Source organism: Cervus canadensis, chromosome 11 (genome assembly GCF_019320065.1).
Source record: "Cervus canadensis isolate Bull #8, Minnesota chromosome 11, ASM1932006v1, whole genome shotgun sequence".
NCBI classification, from domain to species: Eukaryota; Metazoa; Chordata; class Mammalia; order Artiodactyla; family Cervidae; genus Cervus; species Cervus canadensis.
This window is the reverse complement of record NC_057396.1, coordinates 12,714,126-12,737,016: the sequence shown is the minus strand read 5'-3', so window position 1 is coordinate 12,737,016 and position 22,891 is coordinate 12,714,126.

Genomic DNA, 22,891 nt, shown 5'->3' with positions numbered 1-22,891 from the left:
TTTATTATTCAATTGAGTCGCTCAGTCGTGTCCAACTCTTTGCAAACCCATGGACTGAAGCACGTCAGGCCTCCCTGTCCATCACCAACTCCCAGAGTTTACTCAAACTCATGTCCATCCAGCTGGTGATTGTCAGGAAGCATTTATTTTATTTTTTCCCCCATTTATTTTTATTAGTTGGAGGCTAATTACTTTACAATATTGTAGTGGTTTTTGCCATACATTGACATGAATCAGCCATGGATTTACATGTGTTCCCCTTCCCGATCCCCCCTCCCGCATCCCTCTCTATCCCATCCCTCTGGGTCTTCCTAGTGCACCAGCCCTGAGCACTTGTCTCATGCATCCAACCTGGGCTGGTGATGTGTTTCACCCTTGATAGTACACTTGTTTCAATGCTGTTCTCCCAGAACATCCCACCCTCGCCTTCTCCCACAGAGTCTAAAAGTCTGTTCTGTACATCTGTGTTTCTTTTTCTGTTTTGCATATAGAGTTATCATTACCATCTTTTTAAATTCCATATATATGCGTTAGTATACTGTATTGGTCTTTATCTTTCTGGCTTACTTCACTCTGTATAATGGGCTCCAGTTTCATTCATCTCATTAGAACTGATTCAAATGAATTCTTTTTAATGGCTGAGTAGTATTCCATTGTGTATATGTACCACAGCTTTCTTATCCATTCATCTGCTGATGGGCATCTAGGTTGCTTCCATGTCCTGGCTATTATAAACAGTGCTGCGATGAACATTGGGGTACACGTGTCTCAGATCTGGTTTCCGCGGTGTGTATGCCCAGGAGTGGGATTGCTGGGTCACATGGCAGTTCTATTTCCAGTTTTTTAAGAAATCTCCACACTGTTCTCCATAGTGGCTGTACTAGTTTGCATTCCCACCAACAGTGTAAGAGGGTTCCCTTTTCTCCACACCCTCTCCAGCATTTATTGCTTGTAGACTTTTGGATAGCAGCCATCCTGACTGGCATGTAATGGTACCTCATTGTGGTTTTGATTTGCATTTCTCTAATAATGAGTGATGTTGAGCATCTTTTCATGTGTTTGTTAGCCATCTGTATGTCTTCTTTGGAGAAATGTCTGTTTAGTTCTTTGGCCCATTTTTTGATTGGGTCATTTATTTTTCTGGAATTGAGCTGCAGGAGTTGCTTGTATATTTTTGAGATTAATCCTTTGTCTGTTTCTTCATTTGCTATTATTTTCTCCCATTCTGAAGGCTTTCTTTTCACCTTGCTTATAGTTTCTTTTGTTGTGCAAAAGCTTTTAAGTTTTAGAATATACAATGGAAAAAAGACAACCTCTTTAACAAGTGGTGCTGGAAAAACTGGTCAACCACTTGTAAAGAATGAAACTAGAACACTTTCTAACACCATACACAAAAATAAACTCAAAATGGATTAAAGATCTAAATGTAAGACCAGAAACTATGAAACTCCTAGAGGAGAGCATAGGCAAAACACTCTCCGACATCTATCACAGCAGGATCCTCTATGACCCACCTCCCAGAATATTGGAAATAAAAGCAAAAATAAACAAAAGGAAGCATTTAACAAGAGGCTTCCTGTGTGCTGTTTTGGATCTGTCAGGAATCCTCTGGCCCTTATTGATTCCTGAATATTCAGGAATTAAGAGGAGAGGCACGCCTTTGCCGGGGTTGAGGAATCCCGGCATTTCTCATTACAGTGATAAGTACCCTCTTCCTTTTTATGAGCCATATGGTAAAAGGTGATTGTTTGCAACTCTCTCTTTGATAGGGATCATCTTATGTTTTGTAAGTCTGGAATTTTAATCTTTATCTTTGCTGAGAATAGCCACCTTGTAAGACAGTGTATATACACACACCATGTTGATTAAAACACCTTTGCTCCATCAGAGCTTGGGTCCCTGTGTCTTTCTTTCTATTCTTTCTGTCTTTCTCTCTCTACCTCTCTATTTCTGGCTAATTCCTTGGATCGCGGAGGCCCGCTGAGCTCACTTTCTTGCCCGGGCCTCTAAGACCCTCTGGAGAAGGCACACTGTGCCTTCACCCACTTGAGAGGGCGCCCGGTGCCTACGTGCAGCGGCGCGAGCCCTAAGAACAGGGCTCTATTGGCTTTCCACATAAACCAGGGGATATCAGCCTCTTTCTCTCTCTTACTTTCTTATCGTCGACTCCAGACCACCAGGTTCCGGTCCATTAAAGGACCAACAGGTGATGCCATCCAACCATCTCATCCTCCGTTGTCCCCTTCTCCTCCTGCCCTCAATCTTTCCCAGCATCAGGGTCTTTACAAATGAATCAGCTCTTTGCATCAGCTGGCCAAAGTATTGGAGTTTCAGCTTCAACATCAGGCCTTCCAGTGAACAGCCAGGACTGATCTCCTTTAGGATGGACTGGTTGGATCTCCTTGCCGTCCAAGGGCCTCTCAAGAGTCTTCTCCAATGCCACAGTTCATTCTAAATATTTGAAATATTTTACTCTTTATTTTTTTCACCCTTACATTTCTTAATTTCCAAATATATGATCTTTTTCTAGTAATCTTTGGTCCTTAATCTCTTACTTAATTGCTCTTTCATCAAAGAACTAGATCTAAATGATATGTCTTTTGATATTTATTGTTAGCAGCAGTAGGTTACTCATTAGTCTAGTCAGTAATATACAATAGACTGGAAGTTCTATCATGAAACTTTGAAGGTGGAAGATCAACGAGTGTAACCCCTGAAGCAAGTGAGGCTCAAAGAGACTGAATGACTTGTCTAAGTTACTATTAGTAGTTAGTAGCAGGGCCAGAACATTGGAAAATGTTTCTCAACTTCCTACCAGTGTGTTTTCTACTGTGCTTGCTACCTCCAGAACAACCTAAAACATTTTTGTGCTCCATTAGTATACTAATTAATTATTGAAAAGTTGAAGTACCTAGATAGGACTGTTTTGAACTTTCAAACAAAAACTTGGATTATTTCATTTATAAAAATATTTTTTAGTTTCACCAAAGTGACATACATGCTTTATAGGGTATGGGATGTATATATATATACACACACACACATACACACACATATGTATGTAAATATATATAAACACACACACGCACACACACATATATATATATGTATATATATATATATATACACATTGCATATTCACACATAGGACATACACATTAATATATTAAACTTTTATCAGACAAAGACAAGAAAAGTATTTATTATATAATTCCATTTATATGCTGTTCCAGAACTGATGAAATTTATCTATGGTGATAGAAAACACAAAACTAGCTGCCTATTTGGAGTTTGAGTTTGGCTTGGAAAGGTATATGGGATGGTGGGAAAATTCTCAACGTTTGATTTGGAGCATTGCTTATATGAGTATTTACATATTTTCTCAAATTCATCATTTTTTATTCAGCCTAATAATTCTGTGTTTTGTGTAGGTAAGTACTTTGCCCTTTGTATTGCTGACTAGTACTTCATTGTAAGACTATAATATGCTCTATTTATTCATTCTCCTGTTGAGCATTTAGACTGCTTCTAATTTGAGATTCGTTTCATTTGGAAGTTTTATAGATATAGCTCTTATGTTTAGACCTGTAGTTCATTTAGAATTAATTTTTATGTCTTGTGTAAGGTAAAGATAGGTGACTATTTACTTATTTTTCCCCCATATGTGTATCCAGTTTTCCCAGCAGTATTTGTTAGGATGACATTCCTTTCTCCATTGAATTACTTGCAGGTTTGTTGAAAGTAAAATTAATGTTTGGATCTACTTCTGCACTCTTAATTCTTTCCATTGACATATTTGTCTAGACTCACACTACTTCCAAACCTGCTTGATTTCTACAGTACTGTAATTTCTCTTAGATTCAGGTAGTGTGAGTCCCCAAACTTGTCATTCATTTACAAAATTGTTTTGACTACAGGTATCCCTTGGGGATATTGCAAGGTCAGTTCCAGACCTCTGCAATAAAGCGGGTATCACAGTCAGTTCAGTTCAGTCACTCAGTCATGTCCAATTCTTTGTGACCCCATGGACTGCCACACCACAGGCTTCCCTGTCCATCACGAACTCCCGGAGTTTACTCAAACTCATGCCCATCAAGTCGGTGATGCCATCCAACCATGTTATGCTCTGTCATCCCCTTCTCCTCCTGCCTTCAATCTTTCCCAGCATCAGGGTCTTTTCAAATGAGTCAGTCTTCTCATCAGGTGGCCAAAGTATTGGAGGTTCAGCTTCAGCATCAGTCCTTCCAATGAACACCCAGGACTGATCTCCTTTAGGATGGATTGGTTCGATCTCCTGTCAGTCCAAGGGACTCTCAAGAGCCTTCTCCAACACCACAGTTTAAAAGCATCAATTTGGCACTCAGATTTCTTTATAGTTCAACTCTGACATCCATACATGACTACTGGAACCATAGCTTTGACTAGACAGAACTTTGTATCACAATAGAGCAACTCATATGAATTTTTTGGTTTCCCAGTGCATATAAAATTATGTTTACCCTATATTTTAGTCTATTTAATTTTATTTTTTGCCTTTTCTTTCTTTTTTTTTTCATTTATTTTTATTAGTTGGAGGCTAATTACTTTACAATATTGTAGTGGGTTTTGTCATACATTGACATGAATTAGCCATGGATTTACATGTATTCCCCATCCGATCCCCCCTCCCACCTCCCTCTCTACCCGATCCCTCTGGGTTTTCCCAGTGCACCAGGCCTGAGCACTTGTCTCATGCATCCAACCTGGGCTGGTGATCTGTTTCACCCTAGATAATATACATGTTTCAATGCTGTTCTCTCGAAACATCCCACCCTCGCCTTCTCCCACAGAGTCCAAATATTACTCAGTCATTAAAAAGAATTCATTTGAATCAGTTCTAATGAGATGGATGAAACTGGAGCCCATTATACAGCATGAAGTAAGCCAGAAAGATAAAGACCATTACAGTATACTAACACATATATATGGAATTTAGAAAGATGGTAATGATAACCCTATATGCAAAACAGAAAAAGAGACACAGATGTACATAACAGACTTTTGGACTGTGTGGGAGAAGGTGAGTCTATTTATTTTATATTTTAGTCTATTAAATGTGCAACAGCATTATGTCTGAAAATGTACATACTTCAGTTGAAAAATCCCTTATTGCTAGAAAATGCTAACCATCATCTGAGCCCTCAGCCAGCTGTAAACTTTTTGCTGGAGGAAGGTCTTGCCTCAGTGTTGATTGCTGCTGACTGATGGTTGATGAGGTTGGGAACGCTGCAAAATTTTTAAAAATAAGACAGCAATGAAGTTTGCTGCATTGATTGATTCTTCATTTCATGAATGTTTCTTTTGTAGCATGCAATGCTATTTGATAACACTTTACCCACATTAGAATTCTTCCAAAATCAGTCAGTTCTCTCAAACCCTGCTATTGCTTTATCAGCTGAGTTTATGTAATGTTCTCAATTCTTTGTTGTCATTTCAACAATCTTCAGAGCATCTTCACCAGGAGTGGATGCAATCTCAAGAAACCACTTCCATCCATTAAAGTTGTAACATGAAATTGCAGCACTTCAGTTACACCTTTAGGCTCACTTCTAATTTTAGTTCTCTTGCTATTTCTACCACATCTGTAGTTACTTTTACCACTGAAGTCTTGAAACCCTTAAAGTCATCCAGGAAAGTTGGGATGAACTTCTTCCAAATTGCTATTAATTCGATATTTCAACCACTTCCTATGAACTGTGAATATTCTTAATGGCACCTAGAAAAGTGAATCCCCTCTAGAAAGTTTTCAGTTGACTTTTGCCAGATCCACCAGAGGAACCACTATCTCTGGAACAGATGGGCTTGCAAAATGGATTTATTAAATAATAATACTTGAAATATTGAGTGATTATTAATAATTAATATTGAATAGCATTAAATATTAAGTCATATTAAATAATATTATTTACTAAATAATAATACTAGTAAGTTGTAATGACTCCTTGATCTATGAGCTGCAGAATGGATGTTGCACTGTGTGTGTGCTCAGTCACTCACTTTGTGACTGTTGTGTCCCACACTTTGCAACCCCATGGACTGTAGCCCACCAGACTCCTCTGTCCATGGAATTTTCCAGGCAAGAATACTGGAGTGGGTTACCATTTCCTGCTCCAGAGGATCTTCCTGACCCAGGGATCAAACGAATGTCTATGGGGTCTCCTGTATTGGCAGGTGTATTTTTTACCCCTTCTCTACCTGGGAAGCCCCTGGATGTTGTGCTAGCAAGCAAGAATACAACTTAAAATTCATCGTACATCTCCATGGGACCTCTTGGTGAGCAGTAATATTTTGAAAGAAATCTTTTTTCCTGAACAGTAGGTCTCAATAGTGGGCTTAAAATAATCAGTAAACTATGCTGTAAACCAATGTGCTGGCATTAGACTTATGTGTTCCATTTGTAAAGCAAAGGCAGAATAGGTTACCTAGGATTTCCAGAATGGTAAATGAGCATTGTACCACCTTTAAGTCACCAGCTGCATTAGCCCCTCATAAGAGAGACAGCTTGTCCTTTGAGGCTTTGAAACCAAGCATAGACTTGTCTCTAGCTATGAAGGTCCTAGATGGCATCTTCTTCCAACATGAAGCTGTTTAGTCTACATTGAAAATCTATTGTTTGTTACATCCACCTTCATTGACTATTTTAGCTAGATCTTCTGGATAACTTGCTGCAGCTTCTATTGGATTGGCCAAAAACTTTTGTGGGAAAAACCCAAACTTTTGGCCAACCCAATACCTCAGTACTTGTGGTTTCACCTTGCACTTTTATGTAATGCAGATGGCTTCTCTCCTTAAATAACATGAGCCAACCTCTGCTAGCTTCTTCACTTCTCTTAGCCTTCATAAAATTGAAGCAAGTTAGGGCCTTGCTCTGGATTCACCTTTGGCTTAAGAGAATGTTGTGCTACATTTGATTTTCTATCCAGACCACTAAAACTTTATTTATAGAGCAATCAGTTTGTTTTGCCTTCTTATCATTTGTGTGTTCACTGGAGTAACACTTTTAACTCCCTTCATGAACTTTTCCTTTGGCTGTTTGGCACAAGAGGCTTAGTTTTTGGCCAATTATAGCTTTTGACATGCCTTCTCACTAAGCTTAATCATCTCTAGCTTTTCATTTAAAACAAGAGACATGCAACTCTTCCTATCGCTTGAACACTTAGAGGCCATTGTAGGGTTATTAATTGGTCTAATTTCAGCATTGTTGTTTCCAAGGGAATAGAGAGGCCTATGAAACAGAGAAACAGGTGGTTGCCAGAGTAGTCAGAACATATATAAAATTATTAAGTTTGCCATCTTATGTGAGTGTGGTTCATGGTGCCCCAAAACAATTATCATAAAAATATGTAAAAATCACTGGTCACAGATCACCATAGTAAAAATAATAACAGTGAAAATGTTTGAAACTTGAGAGAATTACTAAAACGTGACACAGGGACATGAACTGAGCAAATCCTATTGGGAAAATAGTGCCAACTGACATGCTCATTACATGGCTGCCATACACCTTCAATTTCTAAAATGCACGGTAGCTGTGAAACATCAATCAGCAAAGTGCAAAAAAATGAGGTTTACCTGTATTCAGGTTCATTACATTTCTATATAAACTTCAGAATTAGCTCTAAAATTTTGCTGGATTCACACTGAGTCTTGTAATGGTTAATTTTATGTGTCAACTAGATTGGGCTACATGGTGTCTAGATAATCAGTTAAACATTATTTCTGGAGGCATCTATCTATCTATGGTTGATTCTATTCTATTGATTCTATTTCTTTGGAGGACTAAAGCTAATACAAATCTATAGATCAATTTGTATAGACCTGACATGTTAACAATATTTGATCTTCTAATTTATACATATGTCGTTTCACTTACTTAGGTTCTCTTTATTGTCTCTCAGCATATTTTATAATTTTCAGGTCTTGGATGTCTTTTTAAAAACTAATTCCCAAACAATAAGCAGTTTTTTTATGTTACTGAAAATAAAATTTTTTAAACTTTAATTTTTAAATTGTTTGATGCAGCAAAATCTTGAAATCAAAATGGAGGTACAGATAAATAGACTGAAGGCATGGATCAAGGCGATGCAAGAAATGTTTAACAAGGATCTAGAATGCAAACTAGTACAGCCACTATGGAGAACAGTGTGGAGATTCCTTAAAAAACTGGAAATAGAACTGCCATATGACCCAGCAATCCCACTCCTGGGCATACACACTGAGGAAACCAGATCTGAAAGAGACATGTGCACCCCAATGTTCATTGCAGCACTGTTTATAATAGCCAGGACATGGAAGCAACCTAGATGCCCATCAGCAGACAAATGGATAAGGAAGCTGTGGTACATATACACCATGGAATACTACTCAGCCATTAAAAAGAATTCATTTGAATCAGTTCTAATGAGATGGATGAAACTGGAGCCCATTATACAGAGTGAAGTAAGCCAGAAAGATAAAGACCAATACAGTATACTAACACATATATATGGAATTTAGAAAGATGGTAACGATAACCCTATATGCAAAACAGAAAAAGAGACACAGATGTACAGAACAGACTTTTAGACTCTGTGGGAGAAGGCGAGGGTGGGATGTTCTGAGAGAACAGCATTGAAACAAGTATACTATCAAGGGTGAAACAAATCATCAGCCCAGGTTGGATGCATGAGACAAGTGCTCAGGGCTGGTGCACTGGGAAGACCCAGAGGGATGGGATGGAGAGGGAGGCGGCAGGGGGTTGGGGATGGGGAACACAAGTAAATCCATGGCTAATTCATGTCAATGTATGGCAAAAACCACTACAATATTGTAAAGTAATTAGCCTCCAACTAATAAAAATAAATGGAAACAAACAAAAAAACAAGGACCTAGAAGAATGAAAGAATAAGCATTCAACAATGAACAATGCAATAGCTGTGATTAAAAACATACTGAAGGAAAGCAACAGTAGAGTAACTGAGGCAGCAGAATGGATAAAGAATACATTTTACTTTTGTATATTGATCTTTTAATCTATGACCATGGAAAGTTTTTGACTAGTGCAATGAAATAATCAAAGAAGTATTTTTAGAAAGAATAATCAGAAGAATTGCTCACTGCATATTGTTTGAATCCATCCTATGAAGATTCATAAACCTTAATCTGAGCCAGGACAACAGATCATACTTCTGACCTTGAACAGCTGCCTGGACATTTGTGCTCAGAGTCAAATGTGTTTGCTTTGGGGCCAAAGAATGTGGGTAGATGGTTGCAAACCTATCCATCTCCCTAGCTGGCAAAGCAGCTCAAAGCACATTCTTTAGACATGGAAGTGTAGCAGTATCCTCTTGATTTGTGAAGATTAGTTGAACACGGCTATTAAATTACACCCCATGCCAAAGCTTCCTTGCGTGTAAATTGATGGGAGTTGCTGAGTGAATGTTGACTATTTGTTTTTTTGGAGCTCAACTGAATCCTGAGGCTATTAATTTATATACAAATTTCTCATCACCTGCTCATTTTCTCATCCCAACCATCTACCACTGGCTCGGGAATCTATTTGAGGTCCTTATAACCTTATATCATTTTCTATTTCTATCTTCATAAATCATTGGGCTGAGTTGGGAGAACTTTCAAAATCCCTGTTACTTCTCTGTTGTGCAAACACTCCAAAACGTCAAGCCTGTTATTTTACTAAAACAAGGAGGTTAATAGAAAGCTTTTAATTTCCTTAGAAAATAGTAGGAGAAAAATAAAAACATCCTCACTTTAACATCCAGTTCTTTATTTCTGTCTGGTGACTCACCTCGTTATTTTGATAAATATAATAATCTCATGCTTTTCTTCAAGATTCTTCGTAATTTCAAAATAAATAATATACCATGATTGGAAGCAAACCAATGTTAGAACATATATATTTCTGAACTCTTAACAATTGCAGAGGTTCTGACATGCCTGTTCTCTACCCGTTGAAACATAATTGTTTAAAAAGTGTTTTTTCAGGGTATCTTTACTGATTTTACACTGAAAAAAAAATGTAAGATGTGGATAAGATTTACTGGAGTCTTGAGACAATAAACACTGTACCAAGTTTTATTTTATTTTTTGTAAGATTTTTTTGTTTTGTTTTGTTTTTTGGCATGGGCCATTTTTAAAGTCTATATTGAGTTTATTACAATTTTATTTCTCTTTTATGTTTTTGGTTTTTGGCTGTGAGGCATGTAGGATTTCAGGTCCCTGACCAAGGATTGAACCTGCACATTGGAGAGCCAAATCTTAACCACTGGACCACCAGAGAAGTTTTTTATAAGTGTTTTATAAAGTGTAGATTTTTAATCTTGACTCATTTGTTCAGTTCAGTTCAATTCAGTTGCTCAGTCGTGTCTGACTCTTTGCAACCACATGGACTGCAGCACGCCAGTCCCAGACTCATCTGTCACTTGATATAGCTCTAATACTTGCTAAGGAACCCACGCCCGAGGTCAGAGGCGGTCGAGAGGAGCAAGCCCACCTCCAAGGAGCGGCTGCTGCATGGGCGCAGGAGGGCCGAGAGGAGCTACTCCACGTTCAAGGTCAGGAGGGGCGGCCGTGAGAAGATACCCCTCTTCCAAGAAAAGGAGCAGCGGCTGCGCTTTGCTGGAGCAGCCGTGAAGAGATACCCCACGTCCGAGGTAAGAGAAACCCAAGTAAGACGGTAGGTGTTGCGAGAGGGCATCAGAGGGCAGACGCACTAAAACCATAATCACAGAAACTAGCCAATATGATCACAGGACCACAGTCGTGTCTAACTCAATGAAACTAAGCCATGCCGTGTGGGGCCACCCAAGATGGATGGGTCATGGTGGAGAGGTCTGACAGAATGTGGTCCACTGGAGAAGGGAATGGCAAACCACTTCAGTATTCTTGCCTTGAGAACCCCATGAACAGTATGAGAAAGCAAAATAATAGGATACTGAGACAGGAACTCCCCAGGTCGGTAGGTGCCCAATATGCTACTGGAGATCAGTGGAGAAATAACTCCAGAAAGAATGAAGAGACGGAGCCAAAGCAAAAACAATACCCAGTTGTGGATGTGACTGGTGATAGAAGCAAGGTCCGCTGCTGTAAAGAGCAATATTGCATAGGAACCTGGAATATTAGGTCCATGAATCAAGGCAAATTGGAAGTGGTCAAGCAGGAGATGGCAAGAGTGAATGTCGACATTCTAGAAATCAGCAAACTAAAATGGACTGGAATGGGTGAATTTAACTCAGATGACCATGATATCTACTACTGTGGGCAGGAATCCCTTGGAAGAAATGGAGTGGCCATCATGGTCAACAAAAGAGTCCGAAATGCAGTACTTGGATGTAGTCTCAACGACAGAATGACCTCTGTTCATTTCCAAGGCAAGCCATTCAACATCACAGTAATCCAAAACTATGCCCCAACCAGTAATGCTGAAGAAGCTGAAGTTGAACGGTTCTATGAAGACCTACAAAACTTTTTAGAACTAACACCCAAAAAAGATGTCCTTTTTATTATAGGGGACTGGAATGCAAAAGTAGAAAGTCAAGAAACACCTGGAGTAACAGGCAAATTTGGCCTTGGAGTACAGAATGAAGCAAGACAAAGGCTAATAGAGTTTTGCCAAGAGAATGCATTGGTCATAGCAAAAACCCTTTTCCAACAACACATGAGAAGACTCTACACATGGACATCACCAGAGGGTCAAAACCAAAATCAGATTGATTATATTCTTTGCAGCCAAAGATGGAGGAGCTCTATACAATTGGCAAAAACAAGACCAGGAGCTGACTGTGGCTCAGATCATAAACTCCTTATTGCCAAATTCAGACTTAAATTGAAGAAAGTAGGGAAAACCACTAGACCATTCAGGTATGACCTAAATCAAATCCCTTATGACTATACAGTGGAAGTGAGAAATGGATTTAAGGGACTAGATCTGATAGACAGAAAGCCTGATGAACTATGGACAGAGTTTCGTGGCATTGTACAGGAGACAGGGATCAAGACCATCCCCATGGGAAAAAAAAATGCAAAAAGGCAAAATGGTTGTCTGTGGAGGCCTTACAAATAGCTGTGAAAAGAAGAGAAGCAAAAAGCAAAGGAGAAAAGGAAAGATATACCCATTTGAATGCAGAGTTCCAAAGAATAGCCAGGAGAGATAAGAAAGCCTTCCTCAGCGATCAATGCAAAGAACTAGAGGAAAACAACGGGAATGGGAAAGACTAGAGATCTCTTCAAGAAAATTAGAGATATCAAGAGAAAATTTCAGGCAAAGATGAGTTCCATACAGGACAGAAATGGTATGGACCTAACAGAAGCAGAAGATATTAAGAAGAGACGGCAAGAATACACAGAAGAACTGTACAAAAAAGATCTTCATGACCCAGATAATCACAATGGTGTGATCACTCACCTAGAGCCAGACATCTTGGAATGTGAAGTCAAGCGGGCCTTAGAAAGCATCACTATGAACAAAGCTAGTGGATGTGATGGAATTCCAGTTGAGCTATTTCAAATCCTGAAAGACAATGCTGTGAAAGTGTTGCACTCAGTATGCCAGCAAATTTGGAAAACTCAGCAGTGGCCACAGGACTGGAAAAGGTCAGTTTTCATTCCAATCCCTAAGAAAGGCAATCCAAAAGAATGCTCATACTACCGCACAATTGCATTCATCTCCCACGCTAGTAAAGTAATGCTCAAAATTCTCCAAGCCAGGCTTCAGCAATACGTGAACCGTGAACTTCCAGATGTTCAAGCTGGTTTTAGAAAAGGCAGAGGAACCAGAGATCAAATTGCCAATATCCGCTGGATCATCAAAAAAGCAAGAGAGTTCCAGAAAAACATCTATTTCTGCTTTATTGACTATTTCAAAACCTTCGACTGTGTGGACCACAATAAACTGTGGAAAATTCTGAAAGAGACGGGAATACCAGACCCCCTGACCTGCCTCTTGAGAAACCTGTATGCAGGTCAGGAAGCAACAGTTAGAACTGGACATGGAACAACACACTGGTTCCAAATAGGAAAAGGAGTCCGTCAAGGCTGTATATTGTCACCCTGCTTATTTAACTTCTATGCAGAGTACATCATGAGAAATGCTGGGCTGGAAGAAGCACAAGCTGGAATCAAGATTGCCTGGAGAAATATCAATAACTTCAGATATGCAGATGACACCACTCTTATGGCAGCAAGTGAAGAGGAACTAAAAAGCCTCTTGATGAAAGTGAAAGAGGAGAGTGAAAAAGTTGGCTTAAAGCTCAACATTCAGAAAACTAAGATCATGGCATCTGGTCCCATCATCTCATGGGAAATAGATGGGGAGACAGTGGAAACAGTGTCAGACTTTATTTTTGGGGGCTCCAAAATGACTGCAGATGGTGACTGCAGCCATGAAATTAAAAGATGTTTACTCCTTGGAAGGAAAGTTATGACTAACCTAGATAGCATATTAAAAAGCTGAGACATTTACTTTGCCAACAAAGGTCCATCTGGTCAAGGCTATGGTTTTTCCAGTGGTCAGGTATGGATGTGAGAGTTGGACTGTGAGGAAAGCTGAGTGCTGAAGAATTGATGCTTTTAAATTGTGTTGTTGGAGAAGACTCTTGAGAGTCCCTGGGACTGCAAGGAGATCCAACCAGTCCATCTTAAAGGAGATCAGTCCTGGGTCTTCATTGGAAGAACTGATGATGAAGCTGAAACTCCAATACTTTGGCCACCTCATGTGAAGAGTTGACACATTGGAAAAGACCCTGATGCTGGGAGGGATTGGGGGCAGGAGGAGAAGGGGGCGACAGAGGATGAGATGGCTGTATGGCATCACCGACTCGATGGGCATGAGTTTGAGTAAACTCCAGGAGCTGGTGATGGACAGGCCTGGCATGCTGCAATTCATGGGGTCGCAAAGAGTCGGATATGACTGAGCGACTGAACTGAACTGAACTGAACAGTTGCTGCATTTATAGAACTTTTCCAAGTTTTCCTCTTTATTATGAACTTATTACATATAGAGCTTGGCTTATGGAAACTAGAAAAGCTTTGTCTTTGGTACCCTTGGAAGGTTCTAAGGAGGGACTAACCCCACCCCATCACTTAACACTTTGAGAGACTGAGTGACTTGGAAAAGCCACACAGCTGGCTGGGGGCTGAGCTTGGATGGGGATCATGCCTCCTGATTCTTGAGCAGGATTCTTTATATTACTCCACATAAGCTTTCATCTTTCTCTTCCACTTTACATCTTAATTTTCCCGACAGGACCCCTAGCATCCTCATCTCGTCCCATCAGAGTGTCCTCCTGACTCTGCTTTCCCTCATCAACTCTTTAAATCCTTCAAATCAAAGAGCCCCATCCTATGTCCTATTCCTAGGGGTCCTATCAGGGCTAAAGGTTGAATCTAGAGAGCCACTGGTGGACTGAGTATGAATGCCTCTTCTGGGCTCAATATATTGTCTTGTGTCTAAAGTAGTTTTAATGCCTCACTTCATATGAATGACTATTCATAATATCTTGAACAGTTAAATTTATTGACATCTCACTGTGTGCCAGACACTGTGCTTAAGGATTTTATATAAATTATGTCATGGATATCATGTGCATTATGTCATTATCTCATTTGGGTAATGAATTATAAGGGACAAGCTCAGAGAATGATATATTTAGAGACAGGTGGGGTTATCCTACCCCCTTTTTGGTGATATCATTCAGACAGTAGCCTGATGCTCTGGGCATGGGGTCAAAAGATGAGAGGAGTCTGCCTTCGCTTCCAGTTCCTTCCGTCTCTGCCCAGTGAGTCCTCTGTGTTCTCTGCTGAATGTCCAGGCAATGAAAACTGCTGCCTGGGTGGGATTACTAGAGCTGCTCTTCTAGACAGGATTCCTAGAGCTGGAAGGCTAACACTGGGTGTTCCAGTGTTCTGAAATGCATTGTTTGCTAATGACTTGGGGAGCAACAGCTGGGATGTAGGACAACATGTGTAACTTAAGTGGAGAAGAGCCTAGAAAAGAGCCACTTGTTGTAGAATTTCTCATGATTTTCTACCCATCCACATATTGCCTTAGGACTCATTTTCCTGCTTTGTCAGAGCGAAAACAAAACAGGACAACTATCAAAAACCAGCTGTCAAAAAATTCATCTCTCATAATCTTTTATAGTGCCATTATTGTAGCTCTGGTTTGAAAAGATTATTTTAGGGCTTATTAATATCTACAGCAAAAGATCCAATATGGAAACACCATCATCTGCATGGCACCTCATGATTTAAGGAGCAGCACACTATAGCAGGGGCTTCCCGAGAGGCTCAGTGGTAAAGAATCTGCCTGCCAATACAGGGGATGCAGGAGACTTGGGTTTGATTCCTGGGTCAGGAAGATCCCCTGGAGGAGGAAATGGCAACCCACTCAGTATTCTTGCCTGGAAAATCCCATGCACAAGGAGCCTGGTGGGCGACAGTCCATGGGGTCAGCAAGAGTCAGACACAACTGAGCATACATGCACACTATAGTAACTTTGACTTTCAAAGTTAAATGTTTTGGAGGCTCATCTCTCAGATGCATGTCTTAAAAGTCAGGGTGTCAGATATGGGGTTCAAATCCTTTGCTCCTTAGGGAGCAGGTAGGGGTTATGAGTTCACTCCTAACTGTAGGTTGCCACACCAGGAGTAGGGTTTATGATGAGATGGTGTCTCAGCCTCTTCCATCTATTTCAGTGTGTTTTTTTTTTCCCCCCCATTCTTTTGATGTGTAAGTGCTGCTCAGTGATTTTTTTGAGGTTTTTTGTTTTGCAGAGGAAATTTTTCCACATGTAGCTGTAATTTTGGTGAGGGAGAAGATGAGTTCAGGATCCTTCTATGTCACCATCTTGAACAATTCTCCTATACCAACTTTGAGAATCAAGGTATGAGAAAAGTAAGGCTCTAAGCAATTAAGTAAATTACTGAAGATAGATGTTTGGGTCAAATTCAAACACAATGATCTCACCTACCTAGCTGACAATGCTGCTCAGTTGGGGAAGTCAGACCATGAAAATACAGAGGTTTCTTATGGTTCACTAGGAGTCAGGGATTTTATATTGAAAATAACTCATTTAGGGCCTTTGAGAATGGGTTCAAAACTGCCAGGATGCTCTGCAGAGTCTTATTTGGATCAGTTACTAACAGGAACTATTAAACAATGCCCAGTCTCCTACTATCTGTGAACTTCTTTGTTCTCTCTTTATTATCTCATACATCTATCATTGTATTGAAAAAGTATAATATGTAGATGCCTGTAAAACTGCTTCCCTTTCTTTGTATCTCTGTGTGTGGTTCCATGGAGTACGACTATAAAGAATGACTCATTAGTTGAGTCATTCAACAAGTGTACAGTGGACCTGATCATCTGAGCCAGGGAAACTCAAATCACCCACTGGAGCTCAAAGATGTCAATTATCACCTCACTTTATGTCAACAATGAGCTAAGCTCATCACTCAGACTGGAAAAGAATAAGGAGGAGGGTCCAAGTGGGTGAGAAATGTATTTAAGTTTGGGGTGTTTTCACTTAGAGGACAAGATTTTAGCTAGACCAGATCCCAGGTGTGGGATAGATGACCCCAGAAGACATACAGGAAGCCAAAGGAAAGGATCCCTGGGGAAGTGCCTCCACGTTTACATCAATCTGTCTAAACTGTACCATGGTTAGTGACCTTCAAATCTGAATTGTTATCTTAATGTCATAGTATTTGAGATGCAATGAAATTCTTTGCTTCATTTGCTGAAATCTTGAGAAATCACAAAATTGTATTTTTAAGAAATAGTAACTTACATGCTGTTTGTTTCATTTTTCTTAATTTTTTCTAAGATCCAAGGAAGGAAATGATAAAAGGAGATTTTTTCCCCCCTCAAATTTATTCAATATCTTCTTGGGGTCCAGATGTAATGAAATATTTCCTTAGAAACTCTTCTCTGTTCTAAACTGGGTGACTTTAAAAAAAAGAAAAAAGGACTTATTTCCTTAACTCAACTCCTTGGAATAACTAGAGAATTTAGGGTGGAGAATTTCTAGTAAGGCAAGCAACTATATGGTCAACAAATGCTTCTACTTCCTTCTCCCTTGCTCATAGTAGACCCCACCAAACAAGCACATTTTCCTATTGAGACTAGATATGTGTAGGTAATAATATAATTTCTATTTCACAGAGGAAGAAACAGAAATTTAGAAGTTAAATAGCTTTGTCTCTTTTGACTCTAAAGCTATTATTATCCAGGGAACCACTACCAATTGATCAGAGTTGGCAACTAGTATGAAATGTATTTGCCATCCATGATCTAGTTTACCCTCATTATTTTTCATGAAAGGTGATAAGAGTTGGGATAGTTTGAATAATATAGTTGAAAGTGTCTTGCAAATTTCTAAAGAATGCCAAATATGTTAATAGTTGTTTTTTTTTTTTAAATCAAAGACACAATCCCAATTAGTATAAGTGCAGTCCCAACCTTTTTGGTACCAGGGATTGATTTCACGGAAGACAATTTTCCACAGACTGGGGGTTGGGGAATGATTTGGAAATGGCTCAAAGACATTACATTTATCATGCACTTTATTTCTAACCTAATGCTACTGCTAATCTGACAGGGGTTGCCAGTCCCCAACCCCTGGGAATTTGGGGACCCCTGGTTTAGAGCAATTTTTAGATGGTGTTGTGTATCAGAATTACCTGGAAAGCTTGTTAAAACAGATTTCTGGGGCTGCCTCAGAGTTTCTAACGTATTAATAGTAGGTTTAAAAGGCCAACCCAAGAATTTGCATATCTAACAAATTCTCATGTAATGTTGGTGCTGCTGCTCTATGAATATCACACTTTGAGAACACCTGGTTTGTTGCATACCTGAACACAAGCATGTTTACCATGAAATTTCTCTTCTGCATTGGTTCTAAGGCTCAAAAATAATTTGTAAAATACTTTTTTTTCCTGCATTATCTCTAGCAAATAAATTTTAGGCAGGAAAAGAAAATCAGACTGATTTTTGTAGGTATTTTTCTGCCACCCTCAAGCCTCCATTCTTGCATATTCGATGAAATGTTCATGTTGATAAACGTGAATGTGTAATCACTGGACCAGAATCAGCATGGAGTTTAACACTAATCGAGAGAAAAACTGAACTTAGGAATATGAGAAAAGAATTAGTCAGAGGCCAGGGTAAAGATGGAATAGGTTACAGGAAGATAGAAAACAGGAACCATTTCCCGTAAAGCGATATGTGAGACAAGGCTAGCTGTTAGCAAGGAAAGCAGAAAAATTTTGGAACCAAAGAATAAAATGATGCCTCAAGTATTGATGAACTGATCAATATTGAATTAGACCCATTCATTGTGCATGAAAAACAATCACGTGAAATTTGGCTCAAATATTTGTAGGGCACCCAAGTGAAATGGAATTAAATTTTTCTAAAGAGACTATGGAGAACAGAACTGGCTCCAGTGGGCCAAGTTTCAGGGAGGCGAGTTCTGAAAGAGCTTTGTAACAACCATTGCATATGAAGATGGACTGCACTGCCTCTAAGGCAGGAACTTTCCTAATACTGAAATTGTCTAATTAGAATCAAGTGACCCCTGGGAAGGGCATTTAAGCAACTAATGTGGAGGCTAGACATGGAGGCAGGCAGATTAGACTACTTTGAATTCTTCTGGGACTAGGGAAACCCAAGAACACTTTAATTTAAAATAAGAGTAGAAACAAGATGGCAGACAAGGTAAGAATAACTTCACTGATGTCTGTCAAGAGGCTGGACTTTGGACTCAAATGAGAGCACTGAAAGAGATAGTCGGGTCAGTCATGTCTGACTCTTTGTGACTCTGTGGACTGTAGCCCTCCAGAATCCTCTGTCCATGGAATTCTCCAGGCAAGAGTACTGGAGTGGGTAGCCATTCTCTTCTCCAGGGGATCTTCCCAACCCAGGGAATGAACCTGGGTCTCCCTCATTGCAGCAGACTTTTTACCATCTGAGCCACCAGGGACCCTGGACTCAAACAAGACCCAGCTCAATTTGCAGTTCCACATTTCCCTCCTGCTCTCTACCCCATCTATCTATCAGAGGTGGAGATACACTCTTGGTATCTGTAGATTAAGTGCAGAAACAGCTGTCTCATAGCCTCCTAGTGAAGGTGCGACACATGGAAATTGATCCTGACACGTAGTAGGAGTTTAATAAATGTTCATTATCTGTCTCCTTCTCTCCCTTTTAGTAAAGAAGAGTGAATTTGACCCAGGGAAAGGCTGAGTTTAGGAAATCCAGACCTATGGGGTCTGTAAGATATGTCTTTGAGATATACTCTCACAAAGAAGATGATGTTGAACTTTGTATCTTGAACCCGAGACCCCTGAGATCTCAGTCACTGGAAGAGCATTCTCCAACCGTCACAATGGCCTGAATTTAAAACAGTAAGAGGCAGGTAGTTCTATTGTGTCACACAGAAAGGAAGAACTGGGGACTCAGGATCCTCTCTTCAACAGCATATCCCCTTCCCTAAGGCTTGGGTGAACACTGATGACAGCCCAGACCCTCCCAGCTGGGGTCAAGGCAGATAGAAAACAAAGCCCAAGCTGAGACAGGTAGTTAGGATATTCAGGTCACAAGCTTATATATACTGGGTGGATCTGGGCCTGGGAAGGAGTGTGTCTAGTCAGCTTTAAGCCAAGAATCTCAGCCTAACTGAACTTGTCTAAGAAACCTTGTTGGTGTAAGTATTTTCTGAGAGTGTGTGTGTAGATGGGTTGTGGTATCAATCGCATGTAACCAGCCTAGGGAAGAGGGGATTATGAAAAATTTGTTTTCAAAAAGGGCATTGGATCTGATCAGGTAGAGAATTATTGATCTGGACAAACAGTGCCTGAGGTTTAATTGGTTACTTTCAGTCATAGTGGAGGGAGGAGCATAATCACTGTTTTGTACAGACATCTTGTGACTGTGAGGGGACAGAGCTACATGCCAAGTGTTTGTGAGCAGTCAGGTCAAAAATCTTGAGCCACACATTTGAAGCCCACCCTGTACAGGGACCTTGGTATGTGAGATACTATATTTCTTAATTAAGCCATTTCATTTTTTAAATACTTTTGGGGGGGGCTGCACTGCAAAGCATGTAGGATCTTAGCTCCCCCACCAGGGATTGAACCCACACCCCTTGCAGTGGAAGCTTGGAGTCTTAACCACTGGACTGCCAGGGAAGTCCTGAAGCCACTTTTAATTATGTTTCTCAAACTTAAAGCCAAATGTACTCTGACTCTGAAGAGTGAGATGGGAGACTACTGGTTCTCACTGTAATCTTCTCTGAACCATCTGATTTTTTTTTAATGTCATGTATTTGTACTATTTTGATTAAAATAAAAAATTTTAAAGGTCCTTAGTTTTGTTTTGTTTTGTTTTTCATAAGGGTTAAAAATGACCCGTGTAGATATTAGTCTTTCTTGTATGCATCATAAAAGCTGAGAAGAGTTTTGGTATAGTTAAAAAAATCAGTTAATTCTTTAGTATATTTAGAGATGGTAAACATTTTAGCTATCACAAGGTAAGCAGTGCTTTAAATGGCTTCATTGTTTCACTTTCTAACCAGTTGTGCGGCATCATACAAATAGGGTATTATAACATCAGAATTTAATAAGTAGTAATATTGTACTAAAACATGATTAATACATCAGTGAAGCAATTTTCAATGCCCTATAAATAATGAGACTATTTGCAAAAGGAGGGTCATATTCCTGGCAAATGTGTCACAGCTAATGCCTATCAATTGACTAATGTTCATTAGCATTCAACACTTTAATAGATTAGCTCTTTGTGGGCACTTCTGTTCTCAATTTATAGTTCTTTGTGGTGTGGTACAGTGGAAATAGCATGTTCTTTGAGGCCAAGCTTGGGCTGAAATCCCAACTTGGAACTTACTAATGTGGCAACTTTGGTCAAGTCACTTGCTGCCTCTAAGCTTCAATTTCTTTATTTAGGCAATAGGGACAGAAAACCAAACTATTTCATTAGATTTTTGTGTGGAAAGAATTTATCTGTAAATAAATTAACAATGTGCCTTCAGATATTAAGTAACCCATACATATTATTTTTCTTTCTTTCCTTTCTTCTGAGTTTCCTCATTAGAGCTTCTCAGCACCTTGATGTTCAGAGTATAAGAGGGAACCTAAGTGTGACCAGAGTGAAAGGATATGCAGAAACATCTATAAATGTCAGGTGAGTTGATGAGACTGGCCCTCAGAGGCCTATTTACACGGCTCTGTGAGCCTCCTCGGAGAAGGCAATGGCACCCCACTCCAGTACTCTTGCCTGGAAAATCCCATGGATGGAGGAGCCTGGTGGGCTTCAGTCCATGGGGTCGTGAAGAGTCGGACGTGACTGAGCGACTTCACTTTCACTTTTCACTTTCACACATTGGATAGGGAAATGACAACCCACTCCAGTGTTCTTGCCTGGAGAATCCCGGGGACGGGGGAGCCTGGTGGGCTGCCGTCTATGGGATCACACAGGGTCAGACACGACTGAAGTGACTTAGCAGTAAGTCTCCTGGGGAAGAGGGCAGGAGCCTTCTGGTTCTGCCTTTGGGACCAGACACAACCGAGCATGTCTGGGGTACAGCCCCGGTCAGGAACTGCTACCCCTCTGGGCAGTTTGGTGGAGGCATGGTGGATCTGCACGGAGCTGATCAGAGGGAAGGATGACGCAGTAAATGTTGATCACAGTTTTGTTTTGTTCAGGTTTCCCAGTCAACGTCTGAATCCTAGGACATAGAACCTGTAAAAATGCAAAAAAACACTTTTCCAGTAATTCAGTGAGTCATTTTCAATGACTCATCTGGAGTCGGGCATGCTACTTGGAGATACCTTAAACAACATGCAGTGGGAAGATTGAACGCATTCTCTGTTCTCCAAATGCCCCCTCTCATTTCCCCCATGGCTCAGCCCTGGTACCATTAGAACTGAGAGTTAGTGGTAGGGCTGGTGGAGCCCTGGGGGCCCAACAGACATGGAGGATCAGCAGTGACGGGTCTACTAAGGTGTGGCCAACTGGACAAGGAACAGAAAGGTCCATGGTGCCCAGAATACAGGGAGCAGCCGCTTCTCTGAGCAGGAATGAGGGCCTCTGTGTCCAGCTGCATGTGAGAGACAGAGACCTCCAAACTACAACTGTGTGTAAGCTTTAAATCATTTTATCACTTTTTTGGGCATGAAGATACTCACCAAATGATATTGAGAAATTATTGCAACTCACAAGTTAAAAAAAATTTTTATGGGAGCATATTTATCAACATCGTATACCCCTGAAGTTCATTTATTTTTGTGATTGATAAAACAACTGGAAATTCTGAAAAGCAAGGGTTAAATATTCACATTCCCTAAGTTGAAAGCTAAAAATGAAATGAAGAATTGTTCATTTGGAGTTGAGGTGTCAGCTCAGGTAGATGATGTAGACAAGGACCCTGAGTCACGCCTTGGGCACATAAGCAGGCTTAGCCCCAGGAGAACTGATCTCAATTCCATTTATCGAGCAATTGCTCTATGCTAAGCCCTGAGCCATGTATTTGAAATAAAAAATGTCATTTATACATTTCTATGTGCAACAATAGCCCTCTGGGGTGGGTATAATTATCCCCGTACAGATGGAGCTCTGAAGGCTTAAGTGACTTAAGTCTTTGGTTGTTGAATAACGTGGAAATGCAAACTCACGTCTTTCCACCTATAAACCTGTACTCCAAATCCATATCTAGTGTTTCTCACCTATATCAATACTGTGTTTGATTGCAGTTAAAGTGTTGATAACTGAGCTCACATCACATCTAGGGCTTTAGACTGGGAGGATTGGTACTATTTGAGAACTTCTTATCAAAAATGA